This window comes from Protomyctophum parallelum (assembly GCF_964188405.1).
Source record: "Protomyctophum parallelum genome assembly, chromosome: 8".
NCBI lineage: Eukaryota > Metazoa > Chordata > Actinopteri > Myctophiformes > Myctophidae > Protomyctophum > Protomyctophum parallelum.
In genome coordinates this window covers 39,856,159-39,878,481 of record NC_139703.1, presented here as the reverse complement: position 1 = coordinate 39,878,481, position 22,323 = coordinate 39,856,159, and the positions used below count along the sequence as shown (strand labels likewise).

The 22,323-nt window shown below is 45.3% G+C and overlaps 3 protein-coding genes across 3 annotated transcripts in view; 1 reads left to right on the top strand and 2 right to left on the bottom strand.

Moving 5' to 3' along the window:
* The window catches only part of LOC310863619 (uncharacterized protein), a 265,965-nt gene extending 263,662 nt beyond the window's left edge, over positions 1-2,303 (top strand). Inside the window, exon 8 of the mRNA XM_083772085.1 lies at positions 2,263-2,303. The gene's annotated coding sequence lies outside the window, so the exon portion shown is untranslated. The remainder of the gene's footprint in view (positions 1-2,262) is intronic.
* LOC310863614 (IQ motif and SEC7 domain-containing protein 1-like) overlaps positions 1-22,323 on the bottom strand; it is a 194,964-nt gene that overhangs the window by 92,487 nt on the left and 80,154 nt on the right. The window lies entirely within an intron of this gene.
* Positions 1-22,323, bottom strand: part of LOC310863731 (E3 ubiquitin-protein ligase TRIM35-like) — a gene marked incomplete at both ends in the record, with an annotated part of 38,971 nt that overhangs the window by 11,171 nt on the left and 5,477 nt on the right. The window lies entirely within an intron of this gene.

The window sequence follows — 22,323 nt, the reverse complement described above, 5'->3', positions numbered from 1 at the left end:
CTTGAAACTGGCCAATGGCATTTAATGTTTGTGTTGGGATAAACACTAGAAACTGACCATTCATTATCAATGGCATTTAAGGTTTGTGTTGGTATAAACACTAGAAACTGGCCATTCATTATCAATGGCATTTAATGTTTGTGTTGGGCTAGAAACTGGTCATTCATTATCAATGGCATTTAATGTTTGTGTTGGGATAAACACTAGAAACTGACCATTCATTATCAATGGCATTTAATGTTTGTGTTAGGATAAACACTAGAAACTGACCATTCATTAACAATGGCATTTCATGTTTGTGTTAGGATAAACACTAGAAACTGACCATTCATTATCAATGGCATTTAATGTTTGTGTTAGGACAATGTTTGTGTTTACTATCATTACAAACACAACAGCTCAGGTTACAAGCAGCTCACACAAAAATATATTTCAGATGGGGGTAGACAGTCATTTAGGGGAGAGCCATTGCAATTTGCAAAACAGACATTATAATTGCGTGAATTCACGCATTATAATTAGTCCTTCACTATTTAAGCCCCACCCACTCCACTCTGTGAGGGCAAACTGTCTCCCATTGAGATGCATGTAAATGATTTCTCCATAAAAATAATCGGTCATTTCAGTAGCAAGAGCTTGAAAATGTCTTCTAAATCTAGTCAAAAAAGCCTACAGTAGGCTATAGGCCTATGCACAAATGTGGATTACATTATTGGGGGAGAAAGTTAAAACCGATATCAACTTTAACAACCATCCCGTTTGACAGACGTTTACATGCAATGCACGGTAAGACTAGGGCACTAGGCCTACAGTGATTATTATTGCAATCACCTGGATCGGTGAGTGTAACGTTCCTGAAGTTAAGCTGTGTATGTGACGAAAACAGAACTGCAATAACCAGCAGATGCAGCGCACGTCACACACACACACACACACACACACACACACACACACACACACACACACACACACACACACACACACACACACACACACACACACACACACACACACACACACACACACACACACACACACACACACACACACCGCATCAGAGAGAGAGAGCGAGAGAGATAGACGGGCGCTTCTATCCAGCTTCTGTGTGAATGTGAACCATAGAGTATTAAAAGGATAGAGACTGAACTGGCGCGAAGCTCCGCCCCTCCGCTATTCATGTCAGTGGAAGTTGCTCAGTGGCGTTTTGAAGCAGCCCCTTGATGTGAATGAATGAGTGAGGCGATCAAGCGAGCCCCTCATATTTCGCATATTTTGCGCGGAAATGTGTAGCGAGTAACGAAAGGTGTCCAATTTTAATGTAGCGGATTAAAAGTATGATTTTTTACTTGTAAATGTAACGAAGTAAAAGTAAAAGTACAGCAAAATTAAAATAGTAATAAGTACAAATTCTCAAAACGTGTACTTAAGTACAGTAACGAAGTAATTGTACTTCGTTATTTTCCACCACTGGTGTTTTATTTAATCAGCGAGGACATGACCACCAAGGTGTTTTATGTCCTTGCATATATTATATGACAGGCCTGTTATATAATCCTCCTATAACTTATAGTAAACCTCCATCTGCCCTTTCTGTCTGACAACGTTTTTCTCCTCGGTGCGTTCAGCAAGTTGATATGAAAGGTTGAACACGGGCAATGATCATGAGTCATGACCATGTGCAGACACTCAGGAATGATGGTTTTTTTTCCCACTTTTTCCCCAAATTCAAGCTGTCCATTAGCGTTTTGATGCATTGAATACATACATACAGTACAGGATCACATCTCTGAAATATCCGATCAATCAATCAATCAATCAATCAATCAATCGATTAAAACCTTTCCAAATCGCTGGAATTGTGCACTGCTTTAAGTCACTGTCATTGCAGTGAATTATTGAAAGGTATACTTCAGTGTCATTGCCGTTGTGTCTTCGTATAGCGTTTTATTAAAAGGACTTTGGTGACGGCTGGACTTTCTTTCTTTCAGAGCTGAATGCGTGACCCTTTGCTCCATCTCTCCTCGGTAACCATGGCGACGCAGGCTGATCAAACATCCCAAAAGGCCATCGATGGGGTTTAAACCATTTAGAACTGAGACCAATAAAAAGAAAAAACACAGTTTTCTGAAAAACCCATGTTTCTACATCAGTAGTGCTCAACCTTTTTCATGTCAAGGACCCCCAGAATTATCTGTATTTGGCCGCAGACCCCCATCTGAAAATATGTAGTTCCAGGGACCCCCCCCCCCCCCAGAAGCAAAGAACGTTCACTGTGAAATAATATTTATTCAAAGATTTGCGCCACATTTTCAAGATTTTTCAAAAATAACAGATCTACAAGTTCGTAGAGCTTGTAGTAGATCTGCTATTTTTCAAGAGCTATATTATTAAATAAGGCTTAAAACTCCAAAAGGGGTTCCCACCCAGAATGGGTTAAACCTCCTCCTAGAAGCAGTGCTGCTTCTGCTTATATACTCACTATTAACAGGTTGTGTCTTACTGTGTGAATACCACTTATATACTCACTATTAACAGGTTGTGTCTTACTGTGAATACCACTTATATACTCACTATTAACAGGTTGTGTCTTACTGTGAATACCACTTATATACTCACTATTAACATGTTGTGTCTTACTGTGTGAATACCACTTATATACTCACTATTAACAGGTTGTGTCTTACTGTGTGAATACCACTTATATACTCACTATTAACAGGTTGTGTCTTACTGTGTGAATACCACTTATATACTCACTATTAACAGGTTGTGTCTTACTGTGAATATCACTTATATACTCACTATTAACAGGTTGTGTCTTACTGTGTGAATACCACTTATATACTCACTATTAACAGGTTGTGTCTTACTGTGAATACCACTTATATACTCACTATTAACAGGTTGTGTCTTAATGTGAATACCACTTATATACTCACTATTAACAGGTTGTGTCTTAATGTGAATACTACTATACTCACTATTAACAGGTTGTGTCTTAATGTGAATACCACTTATATACTCACTATTAACAGGTTGTGTCTTAATGTGTGAATACCACTTATATACTCACTATTAACAGGTTGTGTCTTACTGTGTGAATACCACTTATATACTCACTATTAACAGGTTGTGTCTTACTGTGTGAATACCACTTATATACTCACTATTAACAGGTTGTGTCTTACTGTGAATACTACTTATATACTCACTATTAACAGGTTGTGTCTTACTGTGAATACTACTTATATACTCACTATTAACAGGTTGTGTCTTACTGTGAATACTACTTATATACTCACTATTAACAGGTTGTGTCTTACTGTGTGAATACCACTTATATACTCACTATTAACAGGTTGTGTCTTACTGTGTGAATACCACTTATATACTAACTATTAACAGGTTGTGTCTTACTGTGTGAATACCACTTATATACTCACTATTAACAGGTTGTGTCTTACTGTGAATACTACTTATATACTCACTATTAACAGGTTGTGTCTTACTGTGAATACTACTTATATACTCACTATTAACAGGTTGTGTCTTACTGTGAATACTACTTATATACTCACTATTAACAGGTTGAGTCTTACTGTGTGAATACTACTTATATACTCACTATTAACAGGTTGTGTCTTACTGTGAATACTACTTATATACTCACTATTAACAGGTTGTGTCTTACTGTGAATACTACTTATATACTCACTATTAACAGGTTGTGTCTTACTGTGAATACTACTTATATACTCACTATTAACAGGTTTAGACTTGAGACCAGATTCTACGAAATGTCTTCTAAAATCCTCAGTTTTCTGAAAAACCCTATGTTTCTGTAACAGTGGTTTTCAACACTATTAATGTCAAAGACCCCAAAGATTATTATGTAATTGGCTGCGACCCCCATCTAAAAATATGTTGTTTCAGGGACCCTCCCGTCCGCTGTGAAAGAAATATATATATATATATATATATATATATATATATATATTCAAAGATTTGCGGCACATTTTCATGATTTTTCAAAAATAGCAGATATACAAGCTCATAGTGCGGCACCCTGTGCCGCGCTATGAGCTTGTAGATCTGCTATATAATAATGCTTAAAACAACAAAAGGGGTTCTCGTTGTGAATGGGTTAAAGACCTTTACTTTATGAATACCACTTGCTCGCTACATTTGAAGCAGTGCTTCTCAACCTTTTTCATTTCAAGGACTTTTTCATAATCAGCCCGCGGACCCCCCCCCCCCATTGGAAAAGATATGCCATGGAACACAATTTGTTATGCATTAGGTCATGGACCCCTATTTGATGCATTTTTTTCTTTTCTTTATTTTGTAATCTCTGGGACCCCAATCTACACGTACTGCAAAGATCAATGTTAATTTAACTCTGAGAGTGTACAAATGGAACCAAATGGACCCATAAGGGGCAGTTCAGTGTGGTTCCATTCGTACACTCTCGGAGTTACAGACCCAAACGGAACCAAATGGACCCAACGCACGTGCGCACACTTATTTTCCATAATGCTGGTACCCTGGGTACCAGATATACTGCATGAAAGACAAATGAATTATGGAAGACAAATTATCTAGTATGATTTGTACTGTATTGTGATACACTATGTGCGAAATAAAATGAAATGAAATACCCTCTCTTTCGTTTTGATGATTGTCGTGAATGTGCTCCATTGCTAATACTATACAGCGTTATTAATGGGCATATTAATATTAATGCTAACATTGATGGACATACATTATTAATAATCAACTGTCAACAGGACACTGTGTGCTGTGATAACACAACTCAACTGTGAGTCACAATGCTTTGTTTTCCAGACAAAACTACAGCTGCAGAGATTCTATAATCTTTGCCACAAAGAACACATATACCGGTGATGTCCACATCTATGGATCCATCCATCCATCCTCAACCGCTTATCCGTAGTCGGGTCGCGGGGGCAACAGTACTTTTACTCCTCTGCAATTATTAGAAAATGTGAATTACTTTGTAGATTTAGATTAGTATTACAAAACATATAAACACCAAACATTTCAGCAGAAACGTGCAAAACGGTACATTCTGCATAATGAATATCTACTTTTACTTTTGGTTTATGTTGATGCCAATACTATTGTACATTTACTCGAGTAAAATATAGAATTCCAGACTTCCACTTGTTGTAACCGAGATTACTATATGGACTATATGGACTAAATGGAGCCGAGAAACTGCTGGTGGTAAACACTAAACACGGTAAGAATGGCACTTCCTTGAGAATAGATGAACAGTGGCGTATAAGTAAGCTAGTAAGTAGTAATCTTCACCAATGTCTTCTTAACCCATTTTGGGCGGGAACCCCTTTTGGTGTTTTAAACATTGTTATAATTTAGCTATTGAAAAATAGCTACAAGCTCTTAACACGCCACCGAGTGGCGCGCTACGAGCTTGTAGGTCTGCCATTTTTTACAAATCGTTAAAATGTGGCGCAAATCATTGAATATAATATTTCAGAGTGAACATTTTTAACTAAAATATTGGCTTCTGGGGGGGGGGGGGGGGGGGTGGGGGGGGGGGGTGTCCCTGGAACTACATATTTTGAGATGGGTGGTCCGTGGCCCAATAGAGATAATTCTGGGGGTCCTTGACAGAAACATAGTTTTTTCAGAAAAAAATATAGGATTTAGAAGACTCTTTTTAATCGACCTCAGTGGAAAATGGGTTAATCTGACTTATTCTATTCTAGGCTCCTAGTCTTTATAGTCTTGGCGAGGTCGCTCCAGTGACATCAGAGTGACCTTCCCGTATCCGTGGTAACACTTGTAGTATTTCTACTCTCATTGGAGTCCCTGACGTGGGGCTCCAGACCACAGCTTAGTGGGAACCACTGAATAATGAGTCCCTGAGGAGGAGAGGAGAGGAGATAGTAGGGGAGAGGAGAGAGGTATGCATGGGAGGAGAGGAGAGGAGAGGAGAGGAGAGGAGAGGAGAGGAGAGGAGAGGAGAGGAGAGGAGAGGAGAGGAGAGGAGAGGAGAGGAGAGGAGAGGAGAGGAGAGGAGATAGTAGGGGAGAGGAGAGAGGTATGCATGGGGAGGAGAGGAGAGGAGAGGAGAGGAGAGGAGAGGAGAGGAGAGGAGAGGAGAGGAGAGGAGAGGAGAGGAGAGGAGAGGAGAGGAGAGGAGAGGAGAGGAGAGGAGAGGAGAGGAGAGGAGAGGAGAGGAGAGGAGAGGAGAGGAGAGGTATGCATGGGGGGAGAGGAGAGGAGAGGAGAGGAGAGGAGAGGAGAGGAGAGGAGAGGAGAGGAGAGGAGGAGAGGAGAGGAGAGGAGAGGAGAGGAGAGGAGAGGAGAGGAGAGGAGGGGAGAGGAGAGGAGAGGAGAGGAGAGGAGAGGAGAGGAGAGGAGAGGAGAGGAGAGGAGAGGAGAGGAGAGGAGAGGAGAGGAGAGGAGAGGAGAGGGAAGAGGACATTACTGCAGCGAGACGCATCAGCATGCAAAGCTTCAAACATCTGCTTAACCCACATTACTGAGACACGATGAGCCCTGCAGCCATGAAGCTACGTATCACGCGCTCCTTTCCTTCCTCCATCCATGAGGCACGCGCCACGGGAACCCTTTCTCATAACAAACAACCGGAAAACGTCTGTGGAATCAGTATAATTCATATTTCAAACAGTCTCTCTGGAACCTTTCGTATATTCACCGTAATGCACTTATAGAGATACACGGTATACACAACATCCCCATTTTATCGTCTCTCACTAGAATACACTTTCTGAAGTTGGAAGCAGGTCATTCCACCACAAAGCTCCATCTGAATAGAACAATATTCCACTTTCACTTAGGTCATAGTACTGTTTTCTCTATTCTGTGTTGTTTAAAATGACTTGAGGGGGCTGGGAGTGTGAGTGGGAGAAGGTGAGCAAGCTAACTTGTATAAGTCTTGTACACAATTTAGACATTTAGCAGACGCTCTTAATCCACAGCAATTTACAGTTAGTTAGTTAGTTAGTAAGTAAAGTAAGCAACATGGTAATACGTCAAATATGGATATGGCGCCTGATGGAGGGGAAAGGAACTGGTTGGAATAACATGCTCCTTCCACGCGCTACGTTACGTCCAACCAGGGAAACTCGCCCCTGTCAGGTGTAAAGGAGCAACTTGGACACGCAGGCATGAAGGAAGCATGAGTTCAAGTCCGTTGCTCTCCCCATGTCCCCCATATATGGGGACTAGGTTGGTGGAGGGTGTGTAGAGCCAAGGATCACATTAGATGATTGACACAGGGGTGAAAAATGGGTTACAAAATCGTGGGATAAAAAAAAATATATATAAAAAAAATATATATAGTCATCAAGGACCATAAGCAAGATAAGAACCGTCTAACAGCTTTGGGAGTGGAATATCTATATAATGAAACTATGTATACACTATAGGGTGCTATACTGTATGTCTACATAAAATGCTATCTAATTACATAAGTTGAGGCTTTGCATAATACGCCTGTATAAGGTCGTCCAGGCTGTACTAGTACGTGTGTGTATTGTGAATTTGTACTGTAATGTTTTATGTATTTGTACGTGCAAAATGAGATGCTGCATCTCATGGGGCTCTCATTATCCTCTCAATAAATGGTAAATGGTGCATTTATATAGCGCCTTTATCCAAGGCGCTTTACATAGAATGTATATTACAGTATTACATTCACCCACACATTCATATACAGCGATTGCGGCAGAAGCCATGCAAGGCACCAACCAGCACATCGGGAGCAATTTGGGATTCAGTGTCTTGCCCAAGGACACTTCGACATGTAGAAAGGAGGAGCCGGGATTCGAACAGCCGACCCATGGATCATTGGACGACCTGCTCTACCTCCTGAGCCACAGTCGCCACACTCAATACATTCTGACCAAAGTTCTGTTTTAGCTGCATTAGCCTATACTCCCACTTAAAATATAACAGAGTGAGGGAGATGCCAGGATCATTCCACTAACTAACAGACCACTGTATTTGACGTGCACTTCTCTCTTCCATCGATGCACACACGGAACATCATTCCTGCCACAGTAGTTCCCAACGTAGATAACGAGCTCCAACCATAGAGTAATAAAAGGATAAGAGTTTTGAAGCACGTGGAAGAACGGTCTATACTTCCGCATTTGACCAACCACATTTTTGGTTGGCAAAATGCGGAAGTGCAACTGAGCGCTCAATGTTTCAGCCCAGCTACCAAACTACCTCCCCCTGCTGGCCAGCCGGGGCGCCTGATGGTGGGGAAAGGAACTGGTCGGAATAACGTGTTCCTTCCACGCGCTATACGTCCAACCAGGAAAACTCTCTCCCGTCAGGTGAAAAGAAGCAGCTTGGACTCCTCATGCATAGAACGAAGCATGAGGTCCCCCCCCCCCGGTTGGCAGAGGAAGTGTAACGCCCAGGATTACATTAGATAATTGACACTGGGTGAAAAAATGGGTTGCAAAATTGTGGGATGAATATTATATAAAACAATGTTTCAGCCCAACTGCACAGGGTTTCCTCGTCATAAATCCACGGGTCCGCCTGCAGTTCACGCTCTAACCAGTAGGGCCTCCCTGGGGGCTTGGATCCAACCTACCGTTCATCTAAACTATAGCGGTCCTTCGAGCCGGAAACAACTAGAACATCTGTGTCTGTGTAGATGAGTGCACACTGCACATGGAAGCACAGGTGTAGCTCGTTGTCTGCACTTACTGAAGAGACTATGTTCTGTTTTGTTCATGAGCCATTTCACGAGAGTTCGATGGGTGAATAGTTCCAACTCCAAACGCTAATACAATCAGACCGGTCTGAACTGAGTGGTGCTGTACTGTACTCGTGCTGTAGTACTGTACTGTACTGCACAAACCCTCTTCCCTGGCGTGTGTGTGTGTGTGTGTGTGTGTGTGTGTGTGTGTGTGTTAGGCTGCGCAACAGTGACACTTCGTGCTCGGACGGACGTACGGACAGACAGACAGACCCAGCCAGCCAGGTACACACTTTGCTGTGCATTGGAGTGGCTGCACCACTCAGAAAGCCACTGTATCTCTCTCCTAACTCCTCCTAAGGGGGAGGAGGGGAGGCTCCACTTGTCGATAATGCAAGCATCGATCTATCAACGCATCCACATGCTGAATGTACATTCACCAGACAATCACTGCTTCCATTCACACACTGAACCGTTTTATTTTGGCTCAATCGGACATTATACCCATTAACCCTTTTTGGGCTTTAGCTATTGAAAAATAGCAGATCTACAAGCTCATAGCTCGAGCTTGTAGGTCTGCTATTTTTGAAAAATCGAAGAACGACTGACATATAAACATAGCTTTTTCAGAAAACTGTCATTTTTAGAATCTGATCTCAGGTCAGAATGGGTTAAGTCATGGCCGGGACCTGACAGCATAAATAGCTGCGAGTCCCATCCGATCCTATCCTTGTATGTGGCCTACTTTATTATTGATTTAAAAACCTGTTTTCCCTTCCGTTTTTTGGAAATACAAGCTTTCAGCAGACAGTAAACACCTCCTCATTGGACCCTGGTTCCGACATCATGTGACAGTAAACACCTCCTCATTGGACCCTGGTTCTGACATCATGTGACAGTAAACACCTCCTCATTGGACCCTGGTTCTGACATCATGTGACAGTAAACACCTCCTCATTGGACCCTGGTTCTGTACGTGTGACGGCGCTGGTCTGCCGGGAGCACTCCCAGCTGTCTCTAAAGTAAACACACGCACGCATGCACGCACACACACACGGCCTCCGGCGAATGCACTGATTACTGTGAGACATGTAGCCTTTACTTCCCTGCCTATCAGCATGGCCTCGTGAGAGGGGGGGGGGATCAACCCTGTCACACGTGGAGAAAGGGGGGGGGGGGGGAGAGAGAGAGAGAGAGAGAGAGAGAGAGAGAGAGAGAGATGTTGCTTTTGCAGTGTAAGCAGCATTGCAAGCGGCAATGCAAATGCATGTTTCGAATAACAATACACTAGTGGTAGCCCTTTAGAATTGAAATGGGATAAATTTAAATGAATGAGAGAGAGAGAGAGAGAGAGAGAGAGAGAGAGAGAGAGAGAGAGAGAGAGAGAGAGAGAGAGGCTTCACTGAGGAAAGTTCGTATACACAGTACACACGGAAGACAAGTGTAATGCTTAATTGTGTCGTCCACTCACAGTTAACGGTCTTTGTATTGAGTTTGTGCTTGAAATGTACTGCTTGCATTACCGCTCGCACGTGAAGTGAGGGGCGCTCTTATCATCATATACATCATCACATTCCGTGCACTGCTCAGCCAATCAAATCATCGCATTTCGTGCTACCGACACACAGACACACAAAGCTGTGCATATATGGGGGCTATAGCGAGCGCCCCTCAAAAAAAGACAACACAGCCCCGTGGCAGTTATAGTAGCCAAGCTGCCAAATGTGTGTGTTTACTGCCGTGTTTTATATGGATGGCACAAGGCCAGGGAGCACACTGCACTGCCTGAAGGTATACAAGTATACATTTAGTCAAGGACTGTACTTACTACTTAACATGGTGTACTGCATGTTGTTTTGTGAGGGTATACCTACCCTAGGGAACATGGGGAGAACAAGCAAGCTCCACACAGAAAGACCCTTTTGGCCAACCCCACCTATAGAGCGCCGCAGTCCCGTCCCCTTTCATGACGACGTGAGACGCAGAAGTGAATTCCCCGTTCATTTTCTCCATAGGCTTTTCAAAAAGTATTTATTTAAAGACGTTTACGCCGCGGACAAAGCCAACTGGAGTTGATGACAACAAAGACAACATTTTGGGCCGAACAAATAATTACAAAGAAGAAAAACAACAAAAAGTGTTGTAACCTACTTTGTAATTATTTGTTATTTGTCACAACTCGAGTTGGCTTTGTACGAGGCTTAAAAGGTTTAAAAAAAAAAAAAACGTTTTGAAATGTCTATGAGGAAAATGAACGGGGAATCATTTCCTGGGCCCTGGTAGGGGGCGGGGCTGCAACGCCCTATAGGGTATGGGTGCTGATGACACAGAGGAGAGAACACGCCCCCAGCGCCCACCGCGTCCCCGGCGGGAATCGAACCCAGGACCTTATAGCTAGCTGTAAGGCGACATGCAGCGCTACCGACTGTGCCACCATGCCGCCAATTTTATAGCTACAGTATATTTTAACCACTTTATAAATGTGGCTACAATTTATTTTTATTCAAATCTTTTAGAGCTTTTAGATCTGCTGCAGCGGCAGGAAAACAAAAAGGAATCCTGCTCCTTTGTAGTTTATTTCACGTTGTGCTGCGATGTGTTAAATTGCTTCGCTGTCGCACAGTAACAGGCCTTCACACCGTGTCACACACACCCTGGCCATTAGGGAGCGCACACACGCACGCACGCACGCACACACACACACGCACGCACACCATTATACTTATGAGGACATCGACATTTTCCGAACGACAATTTTGTGAATGTCATTTTGAGGGTTTTCTTTATAATCCCAACCCTTAAGCCGGAAATAGCCGATCTTACTCCTAACCCTAACCCCAACGTCAATATTTTCCTTAATTGTAATTAACGCCTGAATCTTTCTTTAACCAGAAAACCTTTTCTCTTCCTCTTATTGTGATGGAGCAGGAAGGTTTCCCTCATAGCGTAGTTATTTCTCCAATTCGACAATACTTGTCCTCACAAGTATAGTAAATACATGTGCACGTACACACACACACACACACACACACACACACACACACACACACACAATAGGGAATGCCATGCTTAAACACACCATGCATGTCAGCCATGTCAGTACGGTAACGGGTTGTGTGTGCGCGTGTGCGTGCGTGTGTGTTATGAGGTGTGGAGTCAAAACAATTCCTTTCCTCATTTCTGATGAAGTCAAAGGTGAGGAAAACAATACAATACAGCAGCCCAGTGTGTTTCCAATGACATGTATGTACAGTATCACTAGGAAGGAAGGAAGGAAGGAAGGAAGGAAGGAAGGAAGGAAGATTGGACAGACAGACGGACAGACAGATGGACAGACAGACAGTAAGCCAAAGAGGAAGTCATTAAAATGCTGCAGTTCTCATGAATGGCCTGGAAGGTGGCGCTATTTCCCAGTTGCAGAATAATTAACATTCCATTAACCCATTCTGACCTGAGATCAGATTAAAAAAATGTCTTCTACATCCTGACAGTTTTCTGAAAAAGCTATGTTTCTATGTCAGTCGTTCTTAGATTTAAAAAAAAATAGCAGATCTACAAGCTCGTAGCGTGCCACTCGGTGGCGCCCTACGAGCTTGTAGATCTTTAGCTATTTTCCAATAGCTAAAGCATAACATAATGCTAACACCAAAAGGGGTTTCCACCCAAAATGGGTTAAATGAGCATAGTCGTATAGACATGCACAGAGCAAGTTCAGTCAGGGAACCTCAGTGCAGTTGCTGCCGGCCGTTAATTGGGCCGCCTCAGCATCACGATCTCGTCCACATGATTCACTCAACCAATCACACACTCACTCCATCTTCATAGCGGCTACTTTAACCGGAGGTTTGCATTTCTCCTCCTGCTTCCTTGCTTGCTGCTGCTGTATACAAACCTGCTGCTCACCCTCCTCCACCCCAGCTACCACCTGTCGTTTTGGATCTACTGTTTAGGTACGGGGGATTCGGAGTCCCTATATGGTCGGGACTGATGCGCTTGATTCGAGTATACCTAAAAAGCAGATCGCCAAACCATAATAAATATATTGCTCATCTTATATTCAATAAATATATATTCCATCCATTCTTGAGTTGTCCTGACTGAAAGTCCATATGGGTATGTGACCCGACTGTATATTATGCTTGATTAGATGACCTTTTCAATACATCGTCATATACTGTACGGACGTTATGCTGCAGTCGCTAGTTTTCAAGTCTTCATCATCATCACCTTTATTTGTACTCGGAGATACAGTTGAGGCTAAGCCCTGATTTTCAATGTAGCCGAGGTTACAGTACACAAATACAGTCAAAAACAATACATCAAACACAACATTTTGGGCGGGAACCCCTTTTGGTGTTATAGCATTATGTTATGCTTTAGCTATTGAAAAATAGCAGATCAACAAGCTCATAGCGCGGCACCGAGTGGCGCGCTACGAGCTTGTAGGTCTGCTATTTTTTAGAAAAATAACGACTGACATAGAAACATAGGTTTTTTCAGAAAACTGTCATGATGTAGAAGACATTTTTAGAATCTGATCTCGGGTCAGAACGGGTTAAATGCAGAACAACCAGTAAAATAAATCAATTGAAGCAGCAGCGATCACAGTCCTGGAGCATTCCTTGGAACTGACTGAAGGATGGCAGGGAGCTCAGTTTTAAGGAGTTTTGGAGTTCATTCCGCGAAGTTGGACCGCTGACAGAAAAAGCTGTCTTGCTCAATAACTCTGTCTGAGCCTCAGGAACCTTGAGCCTTAAAAAAATCACTAGTCTCCTTTCAATTAGAAGACAAACCGTGTACTGTGATGATATAGGAGCAGTCAGCCATGCACTCATCGCACGAGCGCGCGCGCGCACACGCACACGCACACGCACACGCACACACACACACGGCCCGAAGTCACTCGGATAAGCGCGTCTCCAAATAAATATTGATAAATATACTGATCTATTTCTGCACAATATGTACAACTGTACATTACTGCATGTACTATACTGTACAGTACAACTAAGTACTCCCGAGTGTGCAAATGAGTGTACAAATAGAACCAAATGGACCCTTTAATACAGATCTGTAACTCTGAGTGTACACATAGAACCGAATGGACCCTTAGGAGTCTAACTCTGAGAGAATTTCCACATGCCCAAAACACGCACACATGTGCACGCACACACACACACACACACACAGGCACACTCACATCTCACACAGCTGAAACGAGGGCTGACATGAAACATGCTCTGATTGGACGCACACTTTCAGCGGCCTGTCGTACAGAGAACAGAGTTCAATTCAAAGCTGTGAGGTGGAAAATCACCCTTGTCTGTCTCTCTCTCTCTATCCCTCTCTCTCCCTCTCTCACCCCACGGTTTCTCTCTCTCTCTCCCTCTCCCCCCTCTGTCTCTCCATCTGTCTCTCTCTCCCCCTCTCTCTCTCTCTCTCTAACAGCAGGTTTACAGCTCATCATGTGTTGCCATGACGACCTGCATCTGTCATGCCGATGTTGCTGATACAGTGACCTTTGAACCCTGACAGCAGATAGCGCAGTGGGAATTAACGCTGTCTCTCTCTGTGTGTGGTGTGTTTGTTGTCTGGTGCGTGCGTGCATACCCACATACCCCGCGAGGTCGTTATTTATCATTCATATAAAATTAAACAAATAGCTCTATTTTAGAACTACAAGTAAATATTCAACAGACAGCAGACTTCCGCTGTTTCCTGTGTAGTGTACTTTACGTGCGGGGCGCATTAATAGGTTGTTTACGACATGCCACAGAAACCAACTTCTGATTTATTTGGCCGTGCCAAAATCAAAAGACAAGCTCAGATGCGAGAAGCTACAGTATAGCGTTGAAGCATCGCCACCATAGCCTCAGCCCATGTCTTATACAGAGATGTCCACAACCATCAGGCACGTGCACACAGACATCAAAAGGGGGTCTTCAGCCCCTGCCCTTTTACCCGTCTGTAAAACGACCGCCCTTTCCAGACCGCGAATGCAGCGTTTACTACATGGTGAAAGAAATGCAAAATGCCACTCCTCTCTCCTCTCCTTTCCATGCCATGCCAGAAGGAAGGCAGCCTTCAGGAGAATAGCTTTTTTCCCCCGAAGTCTCCTGATCTTGAACACAGTATTTTTTCTTTGAACAAATGTGTTTAGAACTCCATGTCGTTACACACCGCATCTCTATATCTAAAGAGTGCTGGGTTGCGCCCCGAAAATAGCAGATCTACAAGCTCTCAACGCGTCGCAGCATGAAGCGTTGTGAGCTTGTAGATCTGCTATTTTGCTCTTACAGGATTTTATCCCCTGCCCCTCTAACACTCTCTGCACACGTCCCTGATAAACATCACCCCAGAGAGCAGGAGCGCGTCTGGAATATATTGTAAGGTATCAGCTGAGGTACCGCAAGATGTGGAGCCATATATAGATATACAAAACGATCAGACAAAACCATCAAAATAACATTTCTTCTACATTCTCCCATTCAACGCGGTGTCCCTTTAGGAGAGCATTTAATTCATTTTTGAATGATTTATGTCCTCATATAAGAGCTAGGAACGTACTTTAAAATGTGGCTCGTATAGCCGACACATTTCAAGATGAATAGGGGTTGTTGTTACTATGTAGCAAGTAGCAACATCATTGTTTTGTGCCAACTGCCATACTATAGTGTGTTTTATGTATTGAAAGTGACGCTGTCAGGCCTGGGCCGTGGCTCAGCGGTCCAGGCACCTTGGCTGGTAATCCAGTCTGGCAGTGTGCCGCGGGTTCGACTCCCGATCCCGACGGCCTTTACTGCATGTCCCCCCCCCCCATATCTCTCCCCATTTCCTGTCAGCCTACTGTCTGTCCCTCCATAAAATATATAAAATAAAAGCGAAAGCCACAAAGAAAATACATTAAAAAGAAAGTGACGCTGTCTGTAGATTAAAGAAATGGCCACTGGTCACTCCATTACGTCAGACTTTACCACTTACTTCTCTCTCCTCCTATTATTAGCATCCACACTGCACTGACCGTATAGCTATTATAAGCATCTTTAATTAGCAGACGCCAGCAGGTGCTTCAGTCACGCTTTATTTATTTATTTATTTATTTTTATAATGGAGTGTGCTCGGCATTCATGTAAAAATACATGAATAATCGGAACTATTCAAGGTAAAAAAAAAGAATAACATCAATGCATAGTGCTGTATTGCCGTTTTTTTTATAGGCTTAGGCAATTTTTTCCCCACTATTATTTGAAAGAGGGCTTTATTTTATTTATTTCTCCCCGTCCTAATTAGTAGCCTATATGAGTTTGGGTGTGGGTGGGCCATGTTTTATGCATTTGTCTCTGGAGTGATTTGTGCACGAGCTATGGAAGATAATCAGAAGTACCAATAAAACAGCAAAGAAAAGGAAATTCTGAATATAGATATACAGATTGTTCTAAGCTCTAAGTCACTCCAGTAAATGTAGCCTATACGTAGTCACTGTGCATCTTTTATTGATAATCCAGTGTCGGGTTCACCTGTAGTGTAGTGTAAAGGTGACTGCAGGTCAGACACCACTCAGCCAATCACTGTATCCTGTCCAGGTCAACACCTCTTCATCCCACATGCAGCCAGCCAATCCCCTTCCTGAGGGAGGGGCCAGACCCGGCCAGCCAGCCAATCCCCCTCCCTGAGGGAGGAGCCAGACCCGGCCAGCCAGCCAATCCCCTCCCTGTGGGAGGGGCCAGACCCGGCCAGCCAGCCAATCCACTCCCTGAGGGAGGAGCCAGACCCGGCCAGCCAGCCAATCCCCTCCCTGAGGGAGGGGCCAGACCCGGCCAGCCAGCCAATCCACTCCCTGAGGGAGGGGCCAGACCCGGCCAGCCAGCCAATCCCCTCCCTGAGGGAGGGGCCAGACTCACTCATTCACGTTTAATGTAAACAGATTTGTGAAGCGTCAACATCATTTCCTTGGTGGCGGTATTTCTGCCAAATTCCAGCAATGTACTCTACAGCGCCCTCTACTATGGCCCTCCCTGGCCAGTGTCCACAGAGACGCCATGTTAACCCATTCTGACCTGAGATCAGATTCTAAAAATGTCTGTTTGAAAATGACAGTTTTCTGAAAAAGCTATTTCTGTCAGTGGTTCTTTGATTTAAAAAAAATAGCAGACCTACAAGCTCGTAGCGCGCCACTCGGTGGCGCGCTATGAGCTTGTAGATCTGCTATTTTTCAATAGCTAAAGCATGACGTAATGCTAACACCAAAAGGGGTTCCCGCCACAAAAATGGGTTAAGGTGGTGCATGACGTTCTGTCTGTCCTCCACCAAAACATCTCCATCACACTAAATAAACAGATGCACCGTCACCGTCTGAAGGAAAATACAACAACAGTGATATAACTACGTGTTCAATGTAATGGTTCCCGGGACCCCAGGGGTGGTCTCTAAGACGGGTCCCAGCCCAGTAGACATTTTACGAGACCTACGTAAACGACGTTAAGAGTACAGTATTGCATCCCAGGATCCACAAAGGTTGACCTTTCTCAATGTACTGAGTCTACGGATGCAGGATGCTATTTGCATCACTGCAACATGCTGCCCTAACCCTTCCAGATGCCACGCTGAGAACCCCCACAGTGCACTGCTTATTATGAGCATTAGTGAAGACCATTAAGATACGGTTGAAGTAAAAAAAAGCTGAATACTTCTTCCACTATACTGCCCAAAAGCGTGAGAGCTTGGCAATGAACCCACTGGGACTACATTTCACCCTGACCCTAACCCATATGTTTCGTAATCTCAAATTACAGTTTAGGAATGGAACGAGACACACACACACACACACACACACACACACACACACACACACACACACACACACACACACACACACACACACACACACACACACACACACACACACACACACACACACACACACACACACACACACACACACACACACAGTGTGTGTGTCAGGGGGGTATTCAGGGGATGATGAATTGGCTGCAGCTCACCCAGCCAAGTGTGAAGCATTGTTCAAACATTAATCAGCCAATTTAAACAGTAAACAAATCACAATTCATCCACCAAACTGCGACTGCTTTGGCTAGACAATGGGACATAGCATGACGTGTGAATGCGGTAAGCGAACGCAGCTGTTGTAGCAGTCTGACACACACTTCGATTTCTTTATTTGAATCCACAAATTACAATTAATTTTACAAGGAAACAAATACAACGGGGTTGACAGTTCATGTTCACTTAAGGATACACATGGCACCTCCTCCTCCACACAGACAAGCTGCCTATAACAGCCCAAACAGAACAGTATTTGGCAAGTTGTTTGGCTTTGCTTTTTGTCATGCCAGCTATATTCTTAGGCCACTCATGGTCAGTTTATGCACATGGCCCAGGCTTCCGAATATCAGTATGGCAAATCTGGGAGGCATACTATCATCCGACAGAGCATTGCTCCGAAGGAGCAATGCTCTGTCGGATCTACAGCGATACCCCAAGTTTGTTATACTTCCAAGTAATGGTTGATACTTGATACTAATATTTATCTTGGAATGCCTGGTCCATGTACAGATCAAAGACACAGCCCACCTCCAGAATCAGGACCACACACACACACACACACACACACACACACACACACACACACACACCCCTTTCTTTGGAAAGGTGTCAGGAGGCGTCACGTGGCACTGGGTGATAACTTGTAACTTGTCCACACACACATAAATACAGACCGACATAGCACAATTCTGGAGATATAAGGCAGCCACTGGTAATTAACTTGTTTCTCTTCTGCAGACTAGAGATGAATGATGGGTGGATTGTGGATTGAAAGGAAGGCTCAAACACAGCTTCTATCCGGGGAAGGTCAGGCTACTGAACTCAATGCACTTTAGCTGTTTTTAATATATATATATTTTTAATATGCTGCTCAGTTTTAATGCACTGCCCTTTGGATTTCATGCTCATTCTTTTTATTGATAGGTTATTCACTGCTGGTCCCGAGTACCCTTGAACCTTGTGCCTCAGCCTGGGTTGTGGTGGTGGTGGTGAGCAGCATATTGTGCCATTTGACACCGTCCGGCAAAACGCCCGTCGAAATGTGACACAGCTTGAGATCAAATGTCACACACTGCTGCTCCGCTGCACAGCGGATTTCCTTGGCCCGGGTTAATGGTGTGGGAGGGAGGACGGTATGGGTGGTGTGGGAGGGTAGGTGGTCTGGGTGGTGAGGGAGGGTAGGTGGTCTGGGTGGTGTGGGAGGGTAGGTGGTCTGGGTGGTGAGGGAGGGTAGGTGGTCTGGGTGGTGAGGGAGGGTAGGTGGTCTGGGTGGTGAGGGAGGGTAGGTGGTCTGGGTGGTGAGGGAGGGTAGGTGGTCTGGGGGGTACAGTAGGTGGTCTGGGAGGTACAGTAGGTGGTCTGGGAGGTACAGTAGGTGGTCTGGGAGGGGACAGTAGGTGGTCTGGGAGGTACAGTAGGTGGTCTGGGAGGGGACAGTAGGTGGTCTGGGAGGTACAGTAGGTGGTCTGGGAGGGGACAGTAGGTGGTCTGGGAGGTACAGTAGGTGGTCTGGGACGTACAGTAGGTGGTCTGGGAGGTACAGTAGGTGGTCTGGGAGGGGACAGTAGTGGTCTGGGAGGTACAGTAGGTGGTCTGGGAGGGGACAGTAGGTGGTCTGGGAGGTACAGTAGGTGGTCTTGGAGGTACAGTAGGTGGTCTGGGAGGGGACAGTAGTGGTCTGGGAGGGGACAGTAGGTGGTCTGGGAGGGTACCGTAGGTGGTCTCCATGTGTGTGACTAATCATCTTATAGTCCTTCTTACACGCAAGTGGTAAAAGATAGAATCAAATCAGAGTCACTGAGAGACTCTGATGAAGACCGCGAGGGTGAAACGTTAGTCGTTCTGTATACTTTAGCACCTCATAAAATAAAAGGCTCTAAATGTCCGTGCTGCTCCAGTAGTCCTCTCCTCCTTCTGCAACTACAGTACAGTACAGTAACTTTCACTCAAGTGCATTTTGAAATCCGAACTTTTACTTGTAACGGAGTATTTCTATATTGCAATATAGATACTTTTACTGGCCCACCGGTCGTAGGGGTGTAACGGTATAGGCCTCCTGGCCTAGCGGCCGTAGGGGTGTAACGGTATAGGCCTGGCCTAGCGGCCGTAGGGGTGTAACGGTATAGGCCTGGCCTAGCGGCCGTAGGGGTGTAACGGTATAGGCCTCCTGGCCTGGCCTAGCGGCCGTAGGGGTGTAACGGTATAACCCTGGCCTAGCGGCCGTAGGGGTGTGAACGGTATAGGCCTCCTGGCCTGGCCTAGCAGCCGTAGGGGTGTGAACGGTATAAGGCCTCCTGGCCTGGCCTAGCGGCCGTTGGGGTGTAGCGGTATAGGCCTCCTGGCCTAGCGGCCGTAGGGGTGTAACGGTATAGGCCTCCTGGCTTAGCGGCCGTAGGGGTGTAACGGTATAGGCCTAGCAGCCGTAGGGGTGTAACGGTATAGGCCTCCTGGCCTAGCGGCCGTAGGGGTGTAACGGTATAGGCCTCCTGGCCTGGCCTAGCGGCCGTAGGGGTGTAACGGTATAGGCCTCCTGGCCTAGCGGCCGTAGGGGTGTAACGGTATAGGCCTCCTGGCCTAGCGGCCGTAGGGGTGTAACGGTATAGGCCTGGCCTAGCGGCCGTAGGGGTGTAACGGTATAGGCCTGGCCTAGCGGCCGTAGGGGTGTAACGGTATAGGCCTGGCCTAGCGTCCGTAGGGGTGTAACGGTATAGGCCTGGCCTAGCGGCCGTAGGGGTGTAACGGTATAGGCCTGGCCTAGCGGCCGTAGGGGTGTAACGGTATAGGCCTCCTGGCCTAGCGGCCGTAGGGGTGTAACGGTATAGGCCTGGCCTAGCGGCCGTAGGGGTGTAACGGTATAGGCCTCCTGGCCTAGCGGCCGTAGGGGTGTAACGGTATAGGCCTCCTGGCCTAGCGGCCGTAGGGGTGTAACGGTATAGGCCTCCTGGCCTGGCCTAGCGGCCGTAGGGGTGTAACGGTATAGGCCTGGCCTAGCGGCCGTAGGGGTGTAACGGTATAGGCCTGGCCTAGCGTCCGTAGGGGTGTAACGGTATAGGCCTCCTGGCCTGGCCTAGCGTCCGTAGGGGTGTAACGGTATAGGCCTCCTGGCCTGGCCTAGCGTCCGTAGGGGTGTAACGGTATAAGGCCTCCTGGCCTATAGCGTCCGTAGGGGTGTAACGGTATAAGGCCTCCTGGCCTATAGCGGCCGTAGGGGTGTGGACAGTTTGTGGCCAGCAAGCCGGGTTCTTATTTGTTCGCTGACAGTTACGACTGGATAAACGATCGCTGCATGGGGATTGTCTTTGTGTACTTTCTGTTTCATCCCAATTAATCCCTCAGTCCGCTGGAGCCAGAATCACTATCGACCCACTTCACTACATCAGAGGGAGAGAGAGAGAGGGGGGGTGCTGAAGCCACTGGAGGGAGCACTGCTTGCTTCAAGATGAGGAAACTCGAAAAGTTAATCAAGGGGAAAGAATGGATTGGAGTCAGTGTTGTATTCTCATGTCTGTGGGACATACGTCCACACAACTAGTTATGGACTAGGTAACATGGTACATGTGTCTGTGCGATGTCCACACAACTAGTGGTGTACGCTAATTTCATCAGCAAATAAAAAACAGACTAAAATGTTAGGGAGGGACACCTGGGGGGAAGGTATAATTCAGACAGATCCGGTAGAACTGAGACAAGACTTCCGGTATGTAGTGCTCACCTCTTGGATAACAACAGAGGGATCGAGGACGTCGCCTGAGATTTCATACTATTGAAGTTGTTTTATCAACACTAAGGCAACTCAGGTTGGGACCTTAAGAGTATAAATATTATAGAGACGTCACAGAGAGGAAACCCTGAGGTTTATCACCTGTTATCACCTTTTTTCGGACCAACGCCAATACAGCATGGACATGTGGACAGAGAGCAGCGGGTTGAGAGAGGGGGAGAGAGAGAGAGAGAGAGAGAGAGAGAGAGAGAGAGAGAGAGAGAGAGAGAGAGAGAGAGAGAGAGAGAGAGAGAGAGAAGCGGGTTGTGGGGAAAGAGAGAGAGAGAGAGAGCAGCGGGTTGTGGGGAGAGAGAGAGAGAGCAGCGGGTTGTGGGGAGAGAGAGAGAGAGAGAGAGAGAGAGTAATTCATCAACGTTGCAGACGAGGGTAATAGAAAGAGACCTGACGCCTGTGGAACGACTTAATTAACTTTCTATCTGCCGCCTGAGGAGCTGTCAGTACACCTACAGCACCGTCTCTGTCACGCTGAAACCTCACATGTCCAACAACGGCTACTTGTCATGGATTCAAATAAATTAAAAAAGATAGATAAAATAAATTAGCAGATCGACAAGGCGGACTTAAAACTTGGGAGATCTGCTACTTTTGATGTGTTTGTGCGACACTGTGATATTATATGATAAAGTAGGGCGTTGATTTACGAAGAAAATCAGGAAAAGTTATTAGATGGAGATATGAGGGTTTCTCTGTCCTCCATTCTGGAGGGGAGGAACAAGAGGATGTGTCAGTGCATACAGAACGTGGAGAT